This window comes from Amblyomma mixtum, chromosome 3, assembly GCF_055824585.1.
Source record: "Amblyomma mixtum isolate Tamu chromosome 3, ASM5582458v1, whole genome shotgun sequence".
Taxonomy (NCBI): domain Eukaryota; kingdom Metazoa; phylum Arthropoda; class Arachnida; order Ixodida; family Ixodidae; genus Amblyomma; species Amblyomma mixtum.
This window is the reverse complement of record NC_143014.1, coordinates 23,645,602-23,672,485: the sequence shown is the minus strand read 5'-3', so window position 1 is coordinate 23,672,485 and position 26,884 is coordinate 23,645,602. Positions and strand designations below refer to the sequence as shown.

The 26,884-nt window shown below is 47.4% G+C and overlaps 1 pseudogene across 1 annotated transcript in view; it reads left to right on the top strand.

Annotated features, from left to right (window-relative positions):
• LOC149349436 (carboxy-terminal domain RNA polymerase II polypeptide A small phosphatase 1-like) overlaps nt 1–19,354 on the top strand; it is a 38,089-nt pseudogene extending 18,735 nt beyond the window's left edge. Inside the window, exons 7-8 of the transcript XR_016290075.1 lie at nt 5,715–5,801; nt 18,809–19,354. The product of XR_016290075.1 is annotated as a carboxy-terminal domain RNA polymerase II polypeptide A small phosphatase 1-like (transcript). The remainder of the gene's footprint in view (nt 1–5,714; nt 5,802–18,808) is intronic.
• The last annotated feature ends 7,530 nt before the right edge of the window (nt 19,355–26,884 follow it).

The window sequence follows — 26,884 nt, the reverse complement described above, 5'->3', positions numbered from 1 at the left end:
GGACAGCGATTCTAGACTTTTGAATGTCAGTCAAGGAATGCATTCCTGGTCCAGTCTGTCACGTGGCTTGCGTCACCTGTGCAATTCAAGCTCCACCTTCCACGCTGCTGACGCGGACAGGCAATGCACAGACGGCAGACGCGCATGCAAAACGGTAGCTTCGTCTCTACATCCTTACAAATTTGTAGAGGAACTAAGATGAGGATGCTAACCTATTGTAATCAATTGCTGTGAACGCTTCAGTCACTCTCGTATGCGGCAAAGGTTTCGGCCAGCAGCACATGGCCGTGGTTGAGAACTTAGAAAGCAGCTTGATAGTCTCTCTTGAAGAAAGTAACATAGCTCAGTGGTACTTTTAAACATATAGACGTCGCTTTTGTCTGAGTGTTTTCTGGCTGTACTAGGTCAAGTGCATTTACTACGAACTTCGGATACAACGAACGCATTAAATGGGCTCGACTGTATACAGTTTATTTATATATAGGGGCAATGGGAGAATTGATAAATCTAATGAATTTGATCGTTATAATCGATATATCGTTGCATTTGTGCATCGATATATCGTTGCATTGCAGTTTGTGGGTGACACCGAAAAAACTGATAAACAATCACTTGCAATGCAGAAAATTTATTTGGTGAAAGACTGGGCAGGGGTCGCCTGCTTTTGAGGTGCGAACTGTGCAACAGTAGCTATTTTCCACATTTCCATCAGTGCTTTGATGGGTCACACTGTTAAGAGCGTCGAGGCAGCACTGGTCCATAATGGTAAGGGCCTCCCTGGCATCCTTCATGGTGCGATGTGGTCGTGGTGGAGCCTCTTTGCAGGTGGCACAATCTGCAAAGTCGCCTGGGAGGAGGCTTCACGGCATGAACTGCGAATGGTTCTCGATATGTGCGCATCTTCAGCGTGCTGGAAAGCTGCTGACGAAATCGAGGGAAAAACCAGTGACACACCAATTAGCATCTGAAAAAGCACACAGCTGGGCTCGGCTAGCTGACTGATGCACTGCTGATGGCTGCCGTAACCACAGGCTACTGTAACCGCCAACGATCGGGGCACCGCCGGCATCAGCGTAGTATTACAAGGGCAAAGACAATGCAAAAAATGCATTTTTCGATGTTCTGCCGACCGAGGTAATTCCGTTGGGACCACCGCACCTTTAGCGTAGCAGTCATGCGCCATTTGCTTTCTAAAGCAAGTGTTGAAGCAGACTGCAGTGGCGTTTTCACTTGCATACTGCAAGTTTTGTGCTCAAAGAGAACAGAGTGAAGGCAAGGAAATACCTAATCTTATGTCTCGTCTGATAGGTGCTCAGTATGCCCTGTCATGTTATAAATCTCATCTCCTGCAATTTTGAGTTATAATGCTGCACAATTTGTTTCATAGCAAACGTCTGCTCCAGTGAGGCATTCGTACGTCATTAGCATTGTCCTCAAGGTACAAATTCTGTTTGAAAGCTAAATGCTAGAGCACATTCTAACAATGGCTGATAAGACAATCGCGGAAAATTCGAAATGTTTGGATGCAAATACAGTCCAAAATGTAACACCAACTGGAGTGTCCTTCAGAGGCTGTGTGCACTTTTACAAACAGTGATGCCTCTAGCGGCCGGCGCCGACCCTGTGTGAAGCTCCGGTGGGAGTTTTGTGACCAGAAAAGTTTTGAAGGACTCTGCCGAAACTAAGTGGTCGGACTGCTCTCGAAATTGGGGTTGTATGGCCATTTGTCATCACACTACGCCACTGCGCGCATGCCAAGGTTACGCATGTCAGGGTTGTGCAAGCAACTCTGCCGCATACAGTTGAAATTTGAGTAGGGCTACTTGGACAACTGTTTGCTGTGCCATTCATATTGGGCATGGCTTCCCTTCGGTATCTTTAACCGGTGTGAGACCCCGTAGCGTCTGATACCATAGACTTGCATGGGCATTGGCCTGGACTGCACCGGAAGTTGGAATCATCTAGTCTACTGGACTAATGGGGGTCATATTACGGAGCTTTTATTGTACCTTTTAGGTCATGAGTGCAACCTGTCAGTGGATGCCACGTTGAAGGATTGCACTTGCAGTGAACCGCTATGAACTGAGTATGTGGACTGTGGTAAATGAAAATGTTAGATAACTAATGAAATGATTTCTGGAATTTATGAAGCCACAAGTAGGAACTGCAAGCTCTGCTATAAAAAAAAAAAGAACAAGAACAAAACTCTGAACAAGTGTAATGTCCAGCGCATCCCACATCTACCTCCACTTCATGTCCCCAAGTGACTGCTTTCTCAATTGGCACAGCAGTCATATTCTCTAACTTGAAAGGCCCCGGAAAGTGCAGTATTGTGTACACAGCTGAAAATCATAAGAGTGGAAGCTAGTAACATGTGCAATGTTTTGTGTATATTAAATTTTTGTAATCTATTTCTGGCTCGGTGCAGTGGCTTACTTTTGTTTGTCTTGTGCTGTCAAATCCTGCTTAAACGAAATTCACGGGACCTGTGAAAAATTTCGTTGAAGCAGACGCTTCATTGCCATGAAATCAGGCCAGAACATTTATAGATGAATGTTTATTTTCCAAAAATCTGCCAGCTTTGGTCTTTTGCCATCGAAATTGGCGCCGTGGCACGATTTACTTGGTACTCCGGAAATCTTGGCCAGTGGACGTGTTTGCATAATAAACGCACCCACTACATTTGTTTTGACAACTAATGAGAATGCATTGCCTGGAGGCACGTTATCACTGTGCTTGCCTGTGACGCAAAAGTGAGACTACAGAGGGGAGGGGGTGGGAGGGTCTACGTATAGGCGGCACATATACAGTATATATTGCACATTATAACCTTTGTAGCTTTTTTTAGAGTGTGCTCAGAAAATTTTGCGTAATATGCGCACCTTGTTTTTGAAGCCTTAATTTTACCCCAAAAAATGCTCAAATTACACGAATAAATACAGTAATCATTGCAAACTGGAATGTAACCTAAAGAGACTCATATCATTATTAACGGAGTAATGTGGAATGCCAAAATAAGGTTTTTAATGTTTGATTATATTAAACAAACCAGGAATCAAAATTCTAGAGCTTGCAATTTTTTTCCTTGTTATTAGGTTCTTGTTCAGGTAACAGGAATAGTTAACGAACCCCAGGTGGTCGAAATTTCCGGAGCCCTTCACTGCGGTGCCTCTCATAGCCTAGGTCGCTTTGGGACGTTAAACCCCACAAACCAAACCAAACAATAGACTACTTTTTTATCATGGAGGAATTCTGTGCGGCGGTCCTGAGCCACATCTGAGCCAAATAATACACTTCTGCACGCAGCAGAGAATCCATGATCACCCGCCAAAGTTGGCTAGCCATTTCCAGAGACTTTTTCATGCTCGCACGCTCCTGTGTATACCAGTTCACAGATGGCTATTGGTTAGACTCTTTCAGACGTCGGGCAGCTACCAGGGCCACGGCCAGTAGTAAGCTCCTGCCAGGCAGGAAACTCCGCCCCCGGAGGTGGGGCCGGCGGAGGAGAGGGAAAGGGACGTTGAAATTCAAACTCTGACTTCAGGTAACTCAGCCTCTACAAAGCAAATTGAAAAAATTCCTGCTGGAGGATATTCATGAAGCTGCATCCGTTAAACATCTCAGGAGTACCGCGCCTTTATTGAGACCCCCTTTTAGAGCCCCTTAAAGTTGTATACGACTATAGACACGTCATCAGGGGAGAGATGCAAAACGGAAGATGTCTATTGCATACATTCAACAAAACTTCCTTCACTTCTTGCCGTCATCTTGAGATTCATGACATGTGAGGTTTTGTAATTTCTGGTGATAGTGCTAGTTTTCCAATATTTCTGTGGATTATATTTTCTTTTTTGATGTGACAGCTGCCGTGCTGGTGCAAAAGTACTCGAGCTTCACCCACACTCGAGTGAATACAGTGATTGGCAGAGGGCATTTTGAGCGTTGCCCGTAGGCGAAGGTGCTTCTATCTGTGAACAGTAGTATAAAACAAAATGAATTACCCAATAACTGACATAAAAAAAAAACAAAGTAAATATAAGTATTAGTATATACCACGTGTTTCAGGGAAGCCTGCCACTGATTTTTAAAAATAGGCTTTTTGAGGTAAAAGGATGGGTTTTTGCGTAGAGTAATACCATTTCTTGAGGGCATCAAAAAAATACACAAATCATGTTCAGATTGTGAATAATGGCTAAAAACTCGTGTTTTTGATAGTCATTCTATCCGCTCATGTGTCTCACTTTCTATGTTGTCCCGAAGTTTCATTGCTGAAATCCACCCGGAAACAGTTATTGCACTGCATATCAAGGAAATGTTCGGAAAATCAGCATTTTTCTCTGTTCCAGTTTTCTGACTAGATGCTCACATTGTGGAACAGATTTCTCCATAGGTGTTTTGTCTGTGTTGATTCCACTTCTTTTGTTGCACTCGTAGAACTTCACTATATATGCTATGACTTGGTTTTGTATTTGGACGCATTGTAGGTTTTTGGTGTGACATCTTGTTTGCAGTTTAGACATCTGTGCCAACTGCATTGTAGAAAACGAAAAAAAAAAATTTGTGTTGTGAAAATAAAAATTGAAGATTGTCATCTCTCATAGCTTGCATTCAGAATTGGAGTGAATGTTGAACCAGTCTCCTAATACGTTTGGTTGAGCCTGCAGGCTTTCCACAAGGTGTAAAAGAAAAAAAGTTTGTGGGAAAAAAAGTTCTTGAGATATAATGCTGAAGTTTCGTTCACTTAAGTTTGAAAGCTATACTGACATGCAAAAAATTTAAGTAAAATCCATCAAAAAATAAGAAAGTTGGTGTTGAAAGATACATCCCCTTTTAACTAGTAAGCTTGTTAATTAAAATCTAATATACAACTATACAGATAGGCACTTGGTTGCAATTAGATTTGTTGCAGACCACTAGTAACAGCCATATATGTTTTAGACTTTTCGAAAACACATTAGCTTCGGCTCAAAAAAAAATGTTGCCCAAATGGCCTCACTCTGTGGTGCACTTGGCATGTGAACTTCCCTGCGCTGCGGGGCTCCTCGCTGCTCCAGCCACCATCGTTGCTGCTGCTGCTGTTGTCATATGTTGCCAAGGCACGTCGAGGAATACTTGGGTTGTTTGCGGCTGAAATGGCTGTGTTAAGAAGTATTTGCCTCCTTATTTTTGGTCCATTCTGACCGAATGTATGTTGTAACAGAAACCACTGCAAATGAAGTGTAGCTAAGAAGAGCTGCCATCATCACAGATCAGCACATTACGGCTGATTATCTGTTAACACCAGATCCGCTGTAGCGAGGCGGCACAAAAATTATTCATTGTAGGTGGGAATTACTCTGGATCTAATTGATCTTTGCTTATATGGTTAAAACTGCTGCCTATTCGTGTGGCTTGTATTCCACATTCTATTAATCGGCCGCAGTGCTCTGTAGATGCATGGTAAACATTGCTGCAAGATTTGCTAGGAATCTAGAGTGGAAGAGTTGGGCAGCTTTGCTTTGTGAATTTGTGAGGAAGCCAGCCACTGTAATGCACTTCGCTGTATTGCAGTCTTGTTGTGTTAAGTGCACTCCTATTGCATTGCTGCAGGAAAAGAATGTGCAGGTACCCTTAATGCTTTTAAAATTGTTATTTAGACATTGTTCTGTAGAGCAGCTTCCGATGTTTTTGTTTGCTGGTGTCCACCTCTGAATGAACTGACTCCTTGTGTGCAGGACCTGGGCCGGCTGGGCCGGGACCTGCACCGGGTGGTGATCATCGACAACTCTCCTGCCTCTTACATCTTCCACCCGGACAACGCAGTGAGTGGCTTCACAGATGCCATCTTTGGCAAGAATTGGGTAGTGGGGATGGCTGTGCCTCACATTGCTTGCAAGCATTGCACAGAGATCGGAAAGATGAGCACATTCTGGCATCGCTGGGTCATGGCACAGTGTGTGCATTTGTTTGGGTTCATGCTTTGGTTTCAGATATATGCAGGTGACTTTGTGCCAACACAAATTAATTGCTTTGTGGCCTTTGCATATAGCGTAAGGAGTGCACTGAAATAGGTGCACATACAAGTGACGACTGATTCTCTTTTCTGGGTGCATTTACTTTTCATATTTTCTGAACATGGCGAGTTGCACAAAAGGGCATAGAACCAAAAGGCACACGACGAGTGTGGACTTGCAGCTAGTGTACTGTATTACTCTGTTCTAACGCACCTTTGATTGTAAGGCTGACCCGTTTTTCATGATGGTAACATGCATCAGATTTTCATGCTTAATCTTATCACTTTGAACAACCAGCCTTTACTCAGGAGCAACTGCTATTATGTCACGAAGAAGTGAACGGGGCTGCCACCTCGCTCGCCTTTCCCCATCTGGCTGGCAAAACGGTTATGACTTACTGTCGATGCCTCCTTGTTGCTCTCAGTAGCCCAAAGCATTTCATCCTCGGTGCTGTCCATGGCACATCTTGAAGGCCTCGTTGGCCATGCCAGATGTGGTATTGCATTTACCCATCCTGCCAAGTTTCCTGCAGCGCGGCATCTTGTTGCTTGGTGTGAAATGCGTAGCAGCCATCAACAAACGACTCTGTGGAGATTGCCCGGAACCTGTCCCTCACCGGCTCTTTGAGGCAGACATCCACCTGCTGCAGCTGTAGTGCCATCATGTCACAGAGTACGGCAACAAGTTGCATGCGTCGAGCTTGCCCTTCACGTGCTTGTCCAGGTGGCACCTGACGGCATAAAGAAGCATTGCATGCAGATGCAAGCTGCCACTTTTGTCAATCCATTTCAAGATGAGGTACATGTCTGTCCACCCTTGCTGTTTGGTGGGCATGATATCATCGCTTGGGTACACTACGCCTTTAGCGAGCATCTTGCATTTGTAAACTAGGAATGGAGCAAAGCATTACGGTGACACTCATCTTCACTTCACCGGTAGATGAAACGTGCACTTGTTTTGCCCACTTCGTTTCCACTGTTGTGGTGGCTGGCATGTCAAAGTAGAGTGGTGTCTGGTTGGCATTTTCAATTTGCACGAGCTGGTAGCTGTGCTTATGGTCCAGACTTGGGACATTAACGCTGAAAAGCGTTCATATTCTGCCGGCAATTTCCAGCTGATGTTTGTTCGCCTTTTGAGCAGAAATCCACACCTTTTCATAAAGTTTGTAATCCAGCACCTACTGACTTTGAACTCTGTCCTAGTTAGTCATTTCTGCTTCGCCAGCTGCATAGCCCTAACTTTTAATACTCCTGTAGTCACAGACCTGTGATCTGCTCGCTGTTGCATGAAATTGGCCAACTCTTCTATTTCTGGAAGCTGGCCCTTTTTTGGCTCGTTGAAGCCCTTCAGAGTTGACTTGTTGGCGGAAATCCTTTCTCTTTGCTTCTTCCAATCATGCACACAATTTCCAAGAATACCAAACGCGCGCGAGACGGCCAAATCCGCCTTTTTTCAAGATATGGCCTCCTCTGGGGAGTGGCGAAAATACCGTATAAACCGCATATAGGTCGAGTGGGAATATAGGTCGACCCCCTTACCTTGAAGTGAAAATAATTGAAAAAAATGAAAAGAAGCAAATATTGCCGAAATGCATTTATTTGCGGCGTCGGCTACGTCCGTGGAGCACCGGAGCGGCGACCTCACTCCGAGCTGTCATCAGCGTCGTCAGACGACGATTCTTTGTCGCTCGCCGCCTCCCAAAGTGCGTCGTCCTCAGTGCCGTCAAGCATGTTGCTTATGCAGCACTTTTTGAATGCGTTCTCGACCATGGCGTCTGGCAAAGAACGCCAGGCCGACAACACCCAGCTGCAGACGGTCGCAAGCGGAGGCCTTTGCAGGCGGCCCGTTGGCGTCTTAGGGTTGTCCCCGAACATCCACTCGTTGTACTCATGCCGCACTCTGTCCTTAAAAGGCTTGTTCAATACGACATCGAGTGGCTGAAGGGTGGACGTCATTCCACCAGGAATGACGACGAGGTCCGTCCTAGCCTCGCTTAGGGCACGCTTCACGGCTTCCGTAAGGTGGCCACGAAATGCGTCCAACACCAGCATGCTCCGAGGGCGCAGCAGTGCACCGGGCCGGCGATTCCATACCACGCGGATCCACTCAATCATCATAGCCTCATCCATGTAGCCCTTCTCATTTACTCGCACGATGACACCTGAAGGGAAGGCTTCCTTCGGTATTGTTTTTCTTTTAAAAATTACAAAAGGTGGCAGCTTTCTGCCATCAGCTGTACACGCAAGCATGACAGTGAACCGCGAGTGCTCACTGCCTGTCGACAGCAGCTTCACCTCTTTGGCGCCGCGTTCGCTGACGGTGGTAGACGAAGGCATGTCAAACCACACAGGGGTCTCGTCAGCGTTTCCAATTTGCCCCAGCATGTAGTTATGCTCCTCTCGGAGGCGGATCACGAACCGCTGGAAGCTGACGAGCTTATCAGCGTACTCCTCCGGCAGCTTTTGGCAGATCGATGTGCGCCTACGGAGGGAAAATCCCTTGCGCTTCATGAAACGGCGCACCCGTGCCTTCGGTGCGCTAAATTCTTCTCGGCTTAGTCCGGCTTCACGCGCAAGCTCCAGGGCTTTGCACTGAATCAGATGCGCCGTCACGGGTAGTGAGCGCGCACGATGATGCCGCACAAAGTCCGCAAGTGTGTCCTCCAGTTGTGGGTGCACTGCACTACGCCCACGAAAGGACATTTTGCTGGGCTTGCACGCGAGCAACTTGTCCTTTTGCCCTCGCCAATAGCGCACGCTCTTTTCCGAGACGCCGAACATGCGCTGAGCGGCCATGTTGCCGTTCGCTTCAGCGAACTCGATTACTTTTTTCTTGAATGCCGCCGTATACTGCCTCCGCGTGCCGCTATTCATTGTTGAAATGGAATTTCAAGCGAGGGCTAACAAAACACCGCACGGGAAAACTAACGGCCAGCGATGGAGAAAGGAAATGCAAGCGAAGACGTTTGATGTCGATACGGCTTCGGCTGTCCGTTCGCGAGCAGCTACGCCGCATGTTGCCAGACTGCGACTCATGTTCTGCTAAAGGCCGCTATATAAGACGAGGGGTGACTTTAGCTTGCTATTTTTAAGAAAAAATCTCGACTTATATTCCAGTTTATACGGTACATCTGCTACTGGTTGATAACAAATTCACATGGGAGATGCAAGCACCATCCGGTTCCACAAAGTTGCATTTTTTTCGGATGTTCTTGGTGCACAGGTATGCGCTGGTGGTGATCAATCTCGTCAGGTTGGCTGTGCCTGTAGAAACGCATGTGCAGGACAACTGACTCTCCATCTGTTGTTGCTGATCCGAACGACTGTGGTATCCTGGCCGCGGCAGTCTATGGAGGCGAAATGCTAGAGGCTCGTGTATTGTGCGATGTCAGTGCATGGTAAAGAACCCCAGGTGGTAAAAATTATCTAGAGCCCTCCACTACAGTGTCCCTCACAGCCGGAGTCGCTTTGGGATGGTAAACCTTGTAAACCAGTCATCTGTCGTGGATTCGTGAATCAGCGCACACCTGACGAGAGGTGGAAATGGGCCAATGGCGGCTGGAATGCTTGGTGACAAATACTGTTCCATTCTGTGCCGGAACCTGCCAAAAGCGCTCGTGGTCAAGCGCCGCTAGCGTGTTGAGGGTCGTGCTTTGGCTAAGATGACTGCTATGGCAAGTGTGTTCTTGACAGGTGCCACCACCTGTAGCATGCACCTGTTGCAAACATGAACTGCACATGTGCAGCAGGAGCTGGGGGTAAGTTTTCAACCAGTGTAGCTGGAGGAGGTGAGAGACACATGTGCAGAACGGCCGTGTGAGCAAGGCGAATTGCCACTTGCCTCCACACACTTTTTTTTTTCCAACCTGGTGGCGTAGTGAACTCGGCTAGTCTTCATTTTCATGCTGGTTTTCTAACACACGTCATTTTTAGATAATTTTAATTCAATTCAGTACTTTATATTGCAAACACATGCAGTATATACAGGAGAAGAGAAGTGAAACACAAAACAGGCCGCCTCGGTGGCTTTGTGGTTATGGTGCTTGGTGGTCGCATTGCGATGGAGAGGCCCGTATACTGTGTGATGTTCGTGCATGTTAACTCCAGGTGGTCAAAATTTCCGGAGTACACCACTACGGCGTCTCTCATAGCCTCAGTCGCTTTCAGACGTTAAACCCCATAAACAATAAACCAAGTTAAGCTCAAAAAGTAGAGGTGTGCTAATATTGAAAACCTCAAATACGAATCAAATACAAATAAGAAAAAATGCCTTCGAATGTTCAATTGAAAAATTCTGTATGAATAAAATTCAGGAAAGGGTAAGTGAGCAAGTGTCCCCACTTTACATAGTGTATGGTCTTTGCAACTGAAATAAACAAAACTAAACTGACTCAGCATCATATTTTAAAAAATAATGAATATATGTGCGTGATTGATAGCATAACAGTATGCAACCTAGAAAATTCTCAAGCAGAATGAGTAACAAAATGAAATGTTTGAAGTACACACAACTGAGAGCTAAAAACATGACCTCATTCGTTCAGTCTTCAAGGGACTGCAAGAAATACCAGAGTTATCCGAAGGTCGGGTTATTAATGCCCCTCCGGCCGCTAAAAAACAAAAATCAAAATTGGTTTGTTGGGGTTTATGTCCCAAAGCGACTTAGGCTATGAGTCACCTCCATTTCGCCTCTATCGAAATTCTGCCGCCGCGGCCAGGATCGAACCTTCGTCTTTCGGGTTAGCAGCTGAGCACCGTAACCACTAAGCCAAAAAAAATGCTGAAAATGCAGTGAAGCCTTGTGAGAAGGCTGCATTGCACAAAACAGCGAAAAGTCTGTGGTGAGTGTGCAGTTTCGGTATGCTGGAAGAAAAACGCGGACCTTAGTGAGGGGAATGCGCACTGGCATCAGAACGACGGGACTCCTTTTAAAAAATTAGCCGACGATTATGCTTCTTGGTAATGAGATTTTTGAGTGCGGCTGCTGCGGCACTCAAACCGTAGGCGACTGCATACAGAACACATAGGCCAGCGCGTTTACAGCGCGCACTACCCAGGCTCCATCTCTAGCTGGTGACGCATGCCTTACCAATCACGTGATCGGTGAGGCTACTTGGGTGTTGTGCGTTGCCGCCGTGCAATTTGCCTTTATGCTATCGCGGTACCCTCCTCCTCCGCTTTCCTCCTCATGTTATCTTCGCTATCACTGTCTTTCATCCTCCACTGCGCTCCGCGCTCAGTTACAGGGCTCAGCCTGTGATCGGCCGGATAACAGCTGCACTCTAGAAGAAAATAAATGACCAGTGATACGCTAGTTGCCATCTGAAAGCAGCACAGGCTAGACTGGATTGCTAGTGAATGTGTGACAGATAGCCAACATTGCCTCGGACAAAACTGCTTGACCAGGTGATTTTTTGGCCTAGCGACAAGTGCCCTCCTATTGAAGTCATGCCTGCCGTTGCGTGCATGTGAGAGGTGCACGTGTTACGATGCACCTTGCAATAGGTGGCCTTCTTACACTATCGCTTGCCCTGCTGGTGGCACCTCTACTGTGGTTCCTGTGAAATTCTGCTAGTGGGCTTTTCCACATATCATAGTTGCCCAAAACGAGGTGGTGGATCTCATGCTACCAGAGTTGTGAAGGAAAGGAGATGAGAACAGTGAGTGTGAGTGTTAAGCAAGTATCACATTATGGAAGGACCCAAGAAAACACTGCACTGCTTTCACATTGTGATTGTTGGAAGCTGGTGGTCGGCCGTCTTGTTCTCCTCACGTGTGATATGTGGAAAAGCCCACTTGCAGAATTTCGCATGAGTTCCAAGCCTAGAAGCATCCGAATGTGATCAGTCCACACAATAAACAGGGAAGAAATTGGAGAGGATGCCTCTGTACTGTTTTTCTGAACTCGTAGGTCTGAAGTGCGTCCATCGCGTCTTCCGTCCCCTCATGTTTTGCGGCAAAATGCCACAGTAGATAAGAGCGCCAGACCAGAGACCCAGTGTTGGCATGAGAGCTTTGGCATCTTCAGGGTCGTCGTCATCGTCTTCGGCCGCCACTCCCTCCATGCTTCCTACAAGCCACAACATATTGGCATCAGTCAAAACTTCTGTTGTGACTGTGTTTGTGTTGGCATTCACCTATGCCTATGAGCACTTCATCCACTGAGCGAAGGTGTTCCCAGGCATCTTAGGGCTGGTGCACGGCGCTCGCGCAGTCCGGGCCAGCTTTGGCAGTTTCAGGGCCTAGTGTACCGAAACCGGCAGTCCTGAAGCATTTGACTATTATCGACTGCCTCATTGCTCTCCAAGCCACCACCAACATTTCAACTGCCATGAAAATATCTATATTCGTCAGTGCTTCAGCTCCAGGTTCAGGAGAACTCTGTTGACGACTCGATGCTTGTATGCGCACTTCACGCTATTAATTATCCCTTGATCCAAGGGCTGAACCACGGACGTTGTGTTGGGGGGGAAGTAGCAAAGCTCCACGCTTGTCAGCTCAACCTCTGCCGCGTAGTGGGCCGTGCAGTTGTCTTGTAACAGGCACACTTTCCTTTTCTGGCGACACATGTCGCTGTCAAATTCCTTGAGCCATGTAGGAAAATGGCACGTGACATCCAGGCTTTTCAGTTGGCAACATGCTTCACAGGAAGCTTTCTTGTGCCTTTAGAACATCGCGGCCTCGCACTCTTTCCGATGACAAGTGGTTCTTGTTTGTCGATATCGTCCATTTTGACACACAGCAAAATTCAGCCTTTGCTTGCTGTGTTTGCCGCCGTGGCACGCCTGCCCCTTCAGAGTGAGTGTTTTTTAGGCAGCATCTGGTAGAAGAGTCTGCCCTCATCGGCGTTGTAGACATGGCTGGGGGCATATTTTCCCAGAATGTCGGGTACGTTTTCTGCCTGCCAGTCGCCGACTACAGCCATGCTCACGCTCCTTGCTTCACCGTTGAGCACTTTCCTGTTGATGCCGTATCGTTCTTTGAAGTGTGACAGCCAGCCGGGACTTGCCTTGAATTTATTGTCACCCAGCAAGCACGGGAAAGAGCAAGCTTTTTGTTGGAGTAGGTGTGAGGATATTCTTCGCCCGCAAATCCATAAACAGTGCTTTTTTGCGATAATGATATTCAGCACTAATTGAAATGCCACCATATAACCCTGTGCGGTTGTTGAAAACACTAGTAGCAGCAGCAAGTGTACATGTTGTACGAGTTCCCTATGAAGGAAGTTTTTTGTGAAATGCTGTACATGCAGCTGAAGACCTCCAGCAGCATTAGTGCAGTAGCATACAATTACCATATTTACTCGCATAATTTGCACTTTTTTTTTTTTAAATTGAGGCTTCAAGAAGGGGTTGTGCAAATTACGTGGAGGTTTTCAAAAACTCTTCTTAAAGGTCATAATGCGCACTGTATAGACAGTTAAAACAGTTTATAAAGAAGTTGCAAGAACTGAGTTTTCAGAGAGTGCGGTCGCTCCGCCGCCGCTAGACCGGCTGCGGAGGCACCTGCTTCTTTCCGCTCTCCATTAACTGTATTAGTGCCACGCGATGCGACGTTACAAAAGCAAAAATAGCGGATGCTGCTGTGTTTAAAAAAAAAATGAAGTATCATACCACAACCAAAAAGTTTTCTTTATCTGATGGAGCACCTACTTTATGTAGTACGGGTCTCTGTTACAAATATGAACTGTGAGTTATGGCTGACATCGTCGCGGCTGTTTTCACTGTCATTGCTGGCATTCGAAATTGCGTCATCCGATGCTCTCAAACTTACTCTAAGAGTTCCACTTCGACAGCAGGAAATCTTCCTTGCGTAAGTCCCCTGATTGCTCTTCTCAGGTTTGCATTTGTCAGCTCAGACTTCTGCTTTCACCAGCAGCGTACGTGGCTCTCATTCACTTTGCACTGCTTGGCAGCAGCACGGTTCCTGTTTTCTTTAGCAAATTGTATCTCAAAAAGTTCGGACTTTGCTGTTCAGTTATGATAGCCCATCGTAAGAAACTGCGACCGAACAACCAAAACACGGACTACCTAGAACCACCTACACCACCTAGAAGTGGCGCTTCCCACTTGATGTATTTGCGTACTAAGATGTAAGCACTACTGTTTCTGGTCCCTGTTGCTGAAACTATGCTCGATGACCATTTGTATTCTCTAAAACTTGCGAACTCTCTCTCCACAATCGCTGACATTGTATATACGAATCCCGTGGACTCGCTAGGCCTATTCGTGCTGCTGGTTCGTGTCAAAAGGTGAACAAATGTAGTCGCTTGTTTCGCTTATTCGTAGTGTGGAGAAGATGTAGACAAGAGTGGCTGGTCATTGTCTCATAGATGTGGAGGCTTGGTTGGCGCGTTGGGGAAGGTATAGTACTTGCCACTCAGCGCACTGACCGCAGAGTCGCTGACGCAGCGCCTGGCTGGTGTTGTGCATTGCCGTTCATAGCAAGTCAGGTTACTATGCTGTGATGTCACTAATATTCAGTGATATCATTCCTATGGCTATACATCAGCAACCACCACGCTATAATTAGGATACAGCGTAAGAAAACAGCAGTTGTTAGCACTGGGCCACGGTCCTTGGCGTACTGTATTACTCCACTAGCCAGTCACAAAAGTAAATGAAATCAACTTTGTAATGCTTAATTGTATGAAACAAACGAGGTATCAGAATTCTAGAGCTTATAACATTTTTCTTGTGATTAACTTCTTGTTTAGGTGACAAGAAAAGTTTTGACAACGCACTACTTTTTTGTCGGGGATTAATTCTGTGTGGCAGTCCTGAATGTGGACGGAGCTCCACTGCAGACTTAAGTTGTATCTGACTATAGCAATAGGACTTGGATCATGAGAAAGAGCATGTAAGGACTCTTGGGAGCTGAATAAATATATACTTTAAGCATTGGTCGCATCAAATACTTGGCCGCTGGTGGCCTTACATACAGAGGAAGCCCATAACAAGCTTTCTGTAACCTCAAAGTTTGGTGTCTCAAACGCTTTAAGACAGAGACTGATTCTCTGAAACATTTATTCTTGAAAATTACTCATCAGCGTTTTTATCTTCAAAGTACTCTCCATTGAGCTAAATGTACTTGCTCAAGCATTTCTGCAGTGCCTAGAAAACAAGGGCAAAATAATTTTTCGCCATCTGCTTGAAAAATTGCCTCCAGAGCCTCAACTACACTCTTCCCCTTATCAAAATCCCCTTTAGTTCCTTTGTTGCCATGCTGCACAAACCGTACATTGGGTGAAGCATTGTTGTTTTTCCAAGCGAGAAATCGGGCCACTGTGTTCGTAACATGAGCCCATTCGTCGTCAAGGTGCAGTTTCAAATTTCCCACAAGTTTGAGCCTTTTTCCTAAGATGTGTTCGTGCATCACTGTCTCCAAAACACTTCTGTAGTACTGTCTGGCCTATAGGAACTACATGGGTATAGGCTGTTTCCTTGTGGTTGAAAAATGTTTGCCGATCTTTGTGCCTTAGCCTTTGTTCAAGTCTGCCCGGTTTCAACCCACTGAGCTAACACTTTGGCACTTCATCTCTGGACCAATTTTGTGTGTTTTTCCTACTAAAATTCTCAGGTATTGTAATAGTTGCCTGGCAATGAGGTGTGCGTCGTTTTGATCATCCCTTCCCTGCAGTTTAGGGAAGGGATGCTTTTTAAAGTCCTAGAACCACCTGAAACAAGTTGCATGAGACGTGTCGTCCCCTCCAAATGCACGAGTTAACTCTGCTTAAGTTTCTGTGGCCATTTTGTAAAGCTGCACACAAAACTTGTTTGCATAGAGTTCACGCAAGGTCTCCATGGGTCGCACAACCACCACAGTTAGAGGCGATGAAATACTATCTCATGTTTGAATGAACATTGCTGTCACCGCACTAGAGCGAGAGTGAGGTGGCATCTGGTAAAAATTATTTACCGAAAAACACCGGGAGATCGCAGTGGGCGCACAGAGCAGAGCATTAGGCCCAATCTGTATTTACTGAACAACCTTGTACTTGTCACTGAGTTGTTGTCGAGGGCTTGTGGGGTGAACGTTGTTCACAGCAGCAGCTCGCTTCGCATGTTTCGTCGCGTTGCAGTGGTCTCATACTTCGTCAGCAGTGAACTACCAAATGGCGGTTCCGCAATAAGCAGCTTGTCTAAAAAATGTTGTCATGGCCCCTTCAAGGTTCGGTCGCCTTTTGCTGGGTTCTGTTTCTGTTGCATGCATATACATTCAATCCTGGATATATCGAGCTCAAAGGGGATTGCAATATGTAGGCTTATATGTAACCTAGAGGCAAGAATACTGTGCACCCATGCTAGTGACATGCTTCTTGCCAGTGCTGCCAACCTCCAGAGCCGCTTCTCCCCTAATTTGCAACCAAAAATTCCCTACATTTCCCTAGATACGAAAAATAGTGTTCGGTTGTATATTGTAAAATTGTATATTTATGCGTAGTTCAGTAGCAAGTTTTATCATGCAGCTACCCTATTACCAGACGTTGGTAAGCAAATTAACTGCAAATTTGCAATGAAGGATGTAAAATGAAGAACTTCTAAATGAAGCTACAGGATAAACCATAGTGCTCTTTGGAAATTACAAATTAAAGGAAATTGCAAATTAAAGGCTCTATATTGTATGTCTTTTTTCAGTGTACGCAAGATATTAACATGCATCGGCATGTGGAATTAGATGAATTTTTTTCCCTCATGTTGTGTCGGTTCAGCCAAAGGATACCATGTACAAAATGCCTGGAGGTCGCTTGAGGAGTATACGGAAACTGCGATATAAAAGCTGCTTGTCCATTTGCTGCGATTGCTCTAGAGGGTGGCTGACATAACAGTTTGAGTCAATTAAAACAATGAAGCAGTGATTGTCTTTTGTATGCCTCTTGTGACCTCAACTCGCTTTGTTCGTCGTGGTGGAACTAAATTATGGTTTATGATTTTGGAGGTTCTAACATCGCAAAGCGACCCAGGCTATGAGGGATGAAATAGTGAAGGGCTCCGGAAATTTCGACTACCTGGGGTTCTTTAACGTGCACTCACATTGCACAGTACACGGGCCTCTAGAATTTCGCCTCCATCGAAATTCGATCACCGAGGCTGGAATCGAAGCCTTGATCATCTTTCGGGTCAGCAGCCGAGCGCCATAACCACTGAGCTACCGCGGCGGGCGCACTGGGAATTGTTCCCATAGTTAGATTAGCTCAGATGTCCAACACGGCGCTCCTTTATAAAAAAAAAATGGCGCCCTTGTTCTTTCCTAGTTATCAAAACAAACATGCAGATATGCTTACTAAATAGGAATTTCACGTCGTGCAGCAAGCTCCAAATACAGAGTGAAGAAGGGGCGCGCGTGTTGAGGAAAGACTGTGGCGCGCCAGATCACATCAGCAGGTGCCACTGGCCACGTCAGGGACCATACACGTCCGACTACGTCCGTGTAAAGGCTGGTTCACATGCATGCAAGCGACTGAAAATTGAGCAGCGCAGCGCTCCGAAAAATTTGTAACTTGTTGGAACATCGCCGCTCTGACTGCTGGAGCCGCGATGGCTCTAAAAAGCTTTTGTGCTGCAGCAACAGAGCGTTTTCACCTGCATGTGAAAGAAGCTTTACTCGAGCGCGCATCAGTGTTGCGCGGACCTCCGTCAGTTGTAGAGAAAAAACAACGAAAAGCTTATACTGCCTTCACAATTTGAGGGAGAAAAAACAAATAATTCTCTGAGCAAATGAAATTTCCCTAGATTATACGAAAAATCCCTAGGGTTGGCAGAACTGCTTCTTGCAGTGATGTGCCGCCCACCGGTGTGCTGACAACGCACTGCTCGCTAGAAGTCTCTAGGCCTAGCCTGCTTTATGTCGGAGCCACTGCGGACAGTGCTTATTATAGGAGGTCGAATCGTGATACCAGTGTGCTATAAATAGAATAACCTCCAATCAAAATTAAGGTGCAGTTCAACTCCTTTGGCAGCCAAGTGACCGAAGCAATCCAGTTGAGGGCCACTGCTGGCTTCATAGCACGACAAGCTATGCACCGAATGCTGCCTTTCTCCCATGACATCAGTGTAGCATGGAATGGAGGCTACCCCCACGTGTACCCCATGCTCACCTCATCGTGCGGTTTTACAGCACTAGCGCTGCCTGTAGGTCTAAGCCTACACATCTGACCCGTCTCTGCAGGCAAGAAGTGATCACCTTTAGTGTGAACCCATCACTTTAGTGTCAACCCATCGCTCATATAATACCGCTGCAATGGGCCTTTGAAGTATTAAAGGCCAACTTGACTGAAATTTTACTTTGGCTGCAGTTGCTGTAATTACACAACCTGTAAAGGAAGCAGTCGTGGCAAAGTGATATGGCCATAAACTGTTTAAAATGCGCCATAGCAAACATCTCACTTGACCTCGCAGTGAACCGCAACGGAGCTGCAACATCATGACGTCGTGAATCACCTTTGCTAGCTGCAGTCCTTCCTGCTAGTGAACTGAGTTTGCAAACAATGGGTTGGGAGTACCCGGGTTCGAACCAGACCGTGGCTGCCGCATTTCGATGGAGGTGAAACACAAAAGGCACCGGTGTGCTGTACGAGGTCAATACACGCTAAAGATCCCCAAGTGGTCGAAATTATTTCTGTCCCTTTCTTCCCCCTCTTTCACTCCAACCTTCCTTCCCTCACTTGCATGGCTGAGGTGTCCACCGAGAAGTGAAAGAGTTATTGCACCATTTGCTTTCCTAGAGGAAAGAAAAATAACCCCACCAAAGCAGAGCAGGAAAGGTTGTGTGGGGCATGCTAGCATTTCATATATTTTGCTGGTTTGCTCTTTGCAGGTGCCTGTGGGGTCCTGGTTCGACGACATGTCGGACACAGAGCTGCGGGACCTGATGCCGTTCTTCGACAAACTGAGCCGTGTCGAAGACGTGTACACGGTGCTGCGGAACTCCAACAATGCTGCAGGCGGCGGCGGCGGTGGTGGCGGTGGTGGCGGCTCACCAGCCTTCCCGGCGCCGCTGCTCATGAACGGTGCAGCGCTGCATGCTGGTGGTGGCTCCTAGCATTTCGCCAGACAAAGGACCCCGTGGTGGGGCAGTGGCCCGCCATTAAACAAGCACGCGCGATGCTCCCTGTCTTGTGCAGCAGTGCAATAGCCCCCCCTCCTCCGCCGGCAGTACAAAGCGCTTACGGGTCCCGTGCTAGTCGAAAGACTCTTGCCGCCCGGGAGCTTTCGGGCAGCCTACTTAAAGTGGGAGGGGGGGAGGCCGGCTGCTCCTTTGTGCCTTGTTTCTTCCCCGGTGCGGCACCGGAGAGTTTGTATAATAACAGTGTTCCATAATCTCACCTGTATCATAGATTAAAGAGGACTATTTCAGCTTGCACACCTGCCCTTGTCTGCTTCTCTGTATTGTCACCACTCGTATGAACGTGCTTTCCTCGTGGCCGATTTTCAGCAAGCAGCAAAAGCATCCAGAACCAGCGCCGCCACACTCGTTTCATCGGAAAACGCACGCGGCACGTCGTGCCACGATGTAGCTGACGGTTGGCTGTGAAAGGATGCTCCTACCTTTTTTGGTAGAGGATAGTGTGGCTCTGTATTTGTGGTGGCCCTGCACAGTTTTGTCATAGTGTGGTCCTTTAGTCATATCGGCTAAAGTGGAAGACTGAAGCAAGCCCTGGAGCTAGCCCGCGCAGGTGCATTCATTGCACTGCCCACACATGCTGGCGGATATTTTTGTTTTTGTTTGCGTATTTGGTTGTGCGTTCGTCGCTCTGTGGCGATGGAACTTGAGCAGCAACAAAATTCAAGCCGCGTGTAGGCATGCAGAGCAGCTTTAGAGAAATTTTCTGAAGGTTTCTGGAATGCAAGCTGTCAGGCGCTGTTGTAAAAACTGAATGTCTTTGGATATATTTACCACTGCTATGACCAATTCGAATGTGTCCAAAATTTTCTTGTAGAAATTGTAATTGCCAGAGCGAAAGGCACAAATAAGTCGTGCTCCCAGGTGGTCGAAATTTCCGGAGCCCTCCACTACGGCGTCTCTCATAGCCTCAGTCGCTTTGGGACGTTAAACCCCATAAACCAAATCAAACCAAATAAGTCGTGCTGTTGTAGTGATAAGAAAATATTTTCGAAATCACTCCGCTGATTATTGTACTTTTATGAGCCTGTCACAGGGCTGTGTTGCTCTGTGTGGTTGAACCAATGCACAAGCGCTAAGTGGACTTTGTCTTGTTGAGTCACATTTGGGCAAAATTAGCCTGCTTTGCTGTCCAGGCTTTGTGAAGGAAGGTAAAAGGGGTGATGCCACACGCATTGGAGCCAGAGCCGCTGCATACCGTGTTGCCCGTGGTATAGGGAGCGTGCACTAATGACGACGCTATGCATTCTAAGCAGTTGGCCATCCTGCCGTCCAAGTTATATGCCAAGTTTACATGTTCGCGTAGTGTGTGCAGACGGTGCTAGTGTGACGTACTGTTGTGCAGTGGGCTGTAACAGCCGAATCCAAACAAAGTGCAGAAGCTACAAGATCGGCCGCCGCGGTGGCTGTGGTTATGGCACTCTGCTGCTGACCCGAAAGACGCGGGTTCGATCCTAGCCGAGGCGGTCGCATTTCGATGGAGGCGAAATTCTAGAGGCCCGTGTACTGTGCGATGTCAGTGCGCGTTAAAGAACCCCAGGTGGTCGAAATTTTCGGAGCCCTTCACTACGGCGTCCCTCATAGCCTGAGTCGCTTTGGGATGTTAAACCCCGGTAAACCATAAACACCTGCAGGACAGGCTGACTGCGAGTTCTTCAGTACGCCGCAAATGTATTTGACCAACCTTGCTTACGCACGTACTATCACGATGGAAAGAAACGCGAACTGGGCGGACCCTACGGGCTCCGCTGCTCGCATTTCTTTTAATCACGCTTTTACTTCGGTGATAGCAGAACGATACTAGGGTAGTCTGTGGCGCGTTCTGGGATGACTACGTCTTTTTCTTTAGACGCAGGTAAAAGCGCCATTAAATAATAGAACAGCGGAGCGCGTAGGCGTGGCGTCGTTCGGGTTTCTTTCCATCGTGATATTACATTTTCCAGGTCAGCCGTCGACACTTTTCGACGATTACAACCCCGACTGGGCCCCCTTGGTTATGCCTTGAAATCTCTAAATCAGTCATCATCGCTGTAAAGCACGAGTCCATCGCCCATTCAGGTCTTCTGGCGTGAAAGCTCGCTTAAATGTCAGCGACCTCGAATGGCGGCCACAAGCTCACTTTACCGTAGTGCAGTCTGCGTGTAGTATGAGTGGATTCTCGCAGTACCTTTTTGCCCGTTGCCCACAGCGCCCCACGCTTTCGCAATTTTTTTTCGGAAGTCTTTCGAACCGGAATTTTTTCGGTTTCGGCCCCGGAGACTCAGTCCGTTCCGGTTCGAATCGGTTCGACCCGGCCCGAAGCGGTGCACATGGTTCGGAAAAAAAAAAAAAAAAAAAAACGAGGTGCGTTTTTTACTGCACTTCTTAATGAGTTTTATTTTTCGTTCCATTCTCCTAAAGTTAAATATTCTTAAAGGGTACCTGTCCAGGGTCCGGACATTTTTGAAAAACAAGCCCACTGCATAGATTAGGCATCGAAGATGACCTCTGCAAATACCAGAGCCATGCTCGCCCCGGAAAGCTGCAAAAATTCAAATCAAAGCCCGCTCGTTCTTTCCTTCCACAAAAATGTCCCTGCCCACTACTCTGAACCCCTTTGACGTCATGAGGGTTACTTTCGCTAAAGGCATTCCATTGGTGCATCGTTCTGACTGACAGAAGGTTGGGCGTAGCCTTGGCGTCGCGTCGTCTGCGCAACGCTTTCCGCAACGCCTTACGTTTTGGCACATGCCTACAAACCCGCATGAAGGAACAAAAAAAAATGCGGAGGGAGCGTACGGCGACAGCCTTGAACCCTAGTCATAAAAAGTAAAAAATAGTAAAACTGAGTGAGTCGGTTCGCCCCACCGCCGTGATCACGTCACGAGATAGCCCTCTGCGTGCGCGCTCCCTTCTCAGATTTTTTTCTTCCATGCAAGCCCCCCAAAACAAGGTTTTAGTCACTTGTGCAGTAGAGCCTTTCCTTCGCTAGCCCACTTGACCGCTCCGCACACGCACCGCCTATCCTTCGTGCATCTTGCCTACGCCTTGACTCCAATGAACGACATGAGCCTAGGAGCGGAGAAAAGACAAACACACACACGGAGAAAAGCAAACGGGCGGTTGCCGGCTCCGCGCTTCGCCGCGTGTTTCAACCAAAACCGACTCCCGCCCCTCCGGTCGTGAAACAATGGGGAGGCCTAAAAAAATGAAAAGGCTCGCTAACTGGGGTTGACAAACAAATGTATGAAAGGATGCGCTCGCTAACAAGTTTCGGTAGTCGAGCCGATCGCGCCTCTCGATCGTTCAGTGTGCAGAGAAAATTCAACGACGCTGTTTCGTCGTTGGATGCGCACGCAGCAACTGGAGTCGAACCACGATCCGGCACAGATTTCCAGGAGATTATGAGTTGAGTCGTGTCTGGATCCAACGCATCGGCCTTTCTGATACAACGGTAAAGGATGTGGTGGTTTGCGGAAGACACTTCGCTCCGGACGACTACGTCCACGACCCAAGCAACTGGGGAGAGGAAGGACAGAGAAAAAAAACGAAACATCCGGAAGGAGACCCAAAAAGCAAAATAGAGGGGTCTTTGGGAGACCCGCCGCTATGCCTCTAACCCCCCCCCCCCCCCCCCCGCAACTAGACCGGGTAGCAAGCAAAAACCAAGAAAAGAATTCTATTCAAGGCGGGGCCATGACGTAGACATGTGACGCACTCCACCAGACACCACGCCTCCGGCTAACAACGGAGGAGGAAGGGTGATTTTGCCTTGCGGAGCATACTCGACGAGGCGCGGGAGAGAAAAATCTCGAGGAGGGAACGGAAGGAGAGGAGGCTCGCTCCAAAGGAGGTAGAGAGTATTTTCAACCAGAGGGTAGTCCGGGGCCCTTTAATGTAGTTGCCCCGCCGCGGTGGCTCAGTGGTTACGGCGCTCGGCTGCTGACCCGAAAGACGCGGGTTCGATCCCGGCCGCGGCGGCTGAATTTCTTGAAGGCGAAATTCTAGAGGCCCGTGTGCTGTGCGATGTCGGAGCACATTAAAGAACCCCAGGTGGTCGAAATTTCCGGAGCCCTTCACTACTGCGTCTCTCAGCCTCAGTCGCTTTGGGACGGTAAACCACAATAAACGAAACTTTAATGTAGTCGGTTTTTTGCAGTCAGATGTGACAGGGCCTATCCGGTTGTACAGACCGCAGCAAAGGGTTTATAATGAGTGACCGACAATTACTGCACGGTGGGAAACATCATCATCAGCCTGACTACGCCCACTGCAGGGCAAAGACCTCTGCCATGTCTCTCCAATTAACCATGTCCTTCGCCAGTTGCGGCCACCGCATTCCCGCAGATTCCTTAATCTCATCCGCCCACCTAAATTTCTGCCGCCGCCTGCTACGCTTGCCTTTCTCTTGGAATCCACTCCGTTACACTTAAGCGGTTATCTTGTCTTCACATTACATGCCCTGCCCAAGCCCACTTCCTCTTGATTTTGACTAGAATGTCATTAACCCGCGTTTGTTCTTTCATCCACTCCGCCCGCTACCGATCTCTTAACGTTAGACCACCTAACATTTTTCTTTCCATAGCCTCCACGTTTCTGCCCCGTAGGTGAGTACCGGTAAGATACAGCTGTTGTATACTTTTTTCTTGAGGGTTATTGGTAAACTGCCATTCACGATCTGAAAGAACCTGCCATATGCGCTCCACCCCATTCTTATTCTAGTTATTTCCCTCTCATTGGCACATAACCGACTAAAGCTGTCACGCGCCAAAATCAAGTTAAAACAATGCTTCCTGCTACGCTTTTCGGGTACTTAAGTGGAGAGGGTAGGCCCTATACCTGCCATGTATTTTTATGATGTTTGAAATCCTTTTTCTCAGGATCTACTAGGGTTACAGGAGTGACACTGGTATCATTGTAATCGACTGTTTATTACTCTTTACTGAACCATAAAAATGTTCAATGGCTGTTTGCCATTTTTTTGGCTTTTTTTTACTGGATCCTAGCAATCTTTCAGCCAAAATTAGCAATAAACATCCTGTGAAACAAAATTCCCTGCATTGATTTACATAATTCTGGTTCAGTAGACTTTCCCTTGCCTTCCTTATGTACCGGACAAAAGTACTGATTATAGAGCTTGCGGTTCGTGAGAAAAGGGGTCAAATGCTGCAAAATTTGTTTTGAGATAATTGGATTTAAGTAAAAAAATTTGCTGGGGTTTAGCTTTGGTTAAACCTGTAGGTTGCGTAAGCATCCATAGCGTTCCATCCGGGATCATCACCGGTTGTAGACGATTCGGTTTCGATAGAGGCACGGTGCGCCCGTCTAGCAGCGTCTTGAGCGTTCTTCATGTCTCCGAAGCCCGTTGTCGTTTCCTGGCTTCGTCAAGCCGACGTACCCTCCATTTCTGTTTATCAGGCGGCATAACGACGGAGCCGGCAAGCGAGCGAACTCATTTTCAGTAATATCACCGCTACTATTTAACATAGCGATGATAGGACTCACGAAAGTACTCGACGAAATAGAAAACATCAGCTATGCAGTGTATGCAGATGACAAGAATATGGACCAGCACAGGCTCCCTAGCAGCTAAAGAAGTGCGGCTACAAAGAGCGATCGACCATACTGAATAATACTCCAGGGCCAGAGGATTATCGTGCTCAGCAGAAAAAAATCAGAATACGTAAGAATAAAAAAGGTACACGAAAATACGACCCCCAATTCACCCTGAAACGAGACAATACCTGAGAAAATGGAAGTCAGGGTACTTGGAATATGGCTGCAAAACACAGGAATATATGTAGCAAAACCATCGCCTCTATTAAGAATACAACAGAGCAAGTCGCCAGAATCGTGCGAAGAGTCAGCAGTATAAAGAATGGGATGAGAGAACAGGACACCCTAAGACTCATGAACAGCTTCGTCACGAGCAGGGTAACGTACAACCTCCCCTACCACGAACTAAACAAGCAAGAGACTCTACAAATCGACACCATACTACACAAAGCGTACAAAATGGCGCTCAAACCTCCAATGTCCACACCAACCGAAAAACTAATGGCACTGGGAGTATCGAACACCTTCGACGAACTACGAGAAGCGCAACGTAGTGCGCAATTAGACTCACTCAATTCAGAACGGGAAGCCACCTACTGGAGAAATTACGGCTACCTCTAGGCAAACAAAGAGACAAGGAACAGATTAATAATGAAGACAAACAACATCCGGGTAAGACCCATACCCCGACACATGGACCCCAATATACACCATGAAAGACGACAAGCCAGAGTCCGAGCAGTCAGCAGGGAACTCAGCGACAATCCCAGCGTAGTCTACACGGACGCAGCAAAGTACCGATACCAACGCAAAACGATCACCGTTGTAACAGACGAAGGAGGGAAGGAAATAGCCAGCGCAACGATAAACAACCCAAACACAGAAGCAGCTGAAGAAGCCGCCATTGTTCTGGCAATATCGCCCGGGAACGCAACAGGACACAACCTCACTATAGTGACGGACTGTAAACAAGCATGCAGAAACTACACTCGAGGCAGAATCGACAGCATCGCCAATCATATTCTACACACGACGAGAAGACACAAAAACACTAAATATAGTATAGTGTGGGTTCCCGGACATGAGGGGATGAGGGGCAACGTGGCAGCAGACGAGTTGGCTCGAGGGTACGTCAACCGAGCAGACTCAACACTTTGCACCACGGGCACCTTTGACCCAGTTACCCCCACGTACTCAGATATACTCGATCATTAGAGGGGTCAGCGGAAACGCTACCCAGCCCCACACAAAAGGCTTTCCAAAGAGGAGGCGGTAGACTGGCGCAGACTACAAACCGGTACCTACCCGCGCCTGCAGAAACTACAAAATTTTCCCTACACAGTATGCAGACGAATGTCTGTGGTGTCAGGGTAAACCTATAGTGTCACATGGACCTGCCCTAAAGCAGACTTAGAACCAAGAATAAACAACCCGAGTGTGACGCAGTGGGAGTACTTGCTGGCCAGCGAGGACGAGGAAGCGCAACGATTTCTTGTACGCCGAGCCACGATGGCAGCAGTCAAGTGCGGCACCCTGGACCAAGGATCGACCACGGCGCCCAGTGACCCGTAAGGGTCAAGAACACTTTAAATTTATCAACAATAAAGTTTTTTCCATCCTTCTCGGTCGGAGGTGAGCGGCGTGGCTGTGACGTCACTAGGCTCCTCGCGCATGCGCACAAGTGGCGCCGAAGGCCCACAGCGAAACGGCAATACTGCGGGTAATGTATCTCTCGCTACAAAAAGAGCTCCATTACAAAGTTGCCTTCAACAAATGCACTTTTATATATGATTTCAATAGACATATCCGCCGTCCCAGCAATCACTACTTTTCTCATTTATTTGCTCTTTCTTTTTTGTGATGTCCTGTATAGACAAGCGTCAGGCTGTGACGTCACGGAGATGCGGCGGCGCTGGAGTCAGCAGTGACTTTCGTTGTGTAGGCAAAAGCCGGTACCGTGTGCCTTGGGTATGCCATTCTTGAGCGTTTTTGAACGCATTTTGCAATATTCCAGCGAGCTGTGGTGCGGGTGGTTAGACCGCAATGCTGAAGAAAGGCAGCGGCACAAGTTTCCACAAGTTTGTCGCATTTAGATATGGGTCAAAGCGATGCGCAGCGGCCGTGGAGCGGGAAAAGTTCGGCGACGGATCGGCTGCGGGGCTCGTATAGCATTTCTGCATCGAAATATGTTAGTTAGCGTCTCTTAATCCGCATGTTTGCTCTTCAGTCGCGCGG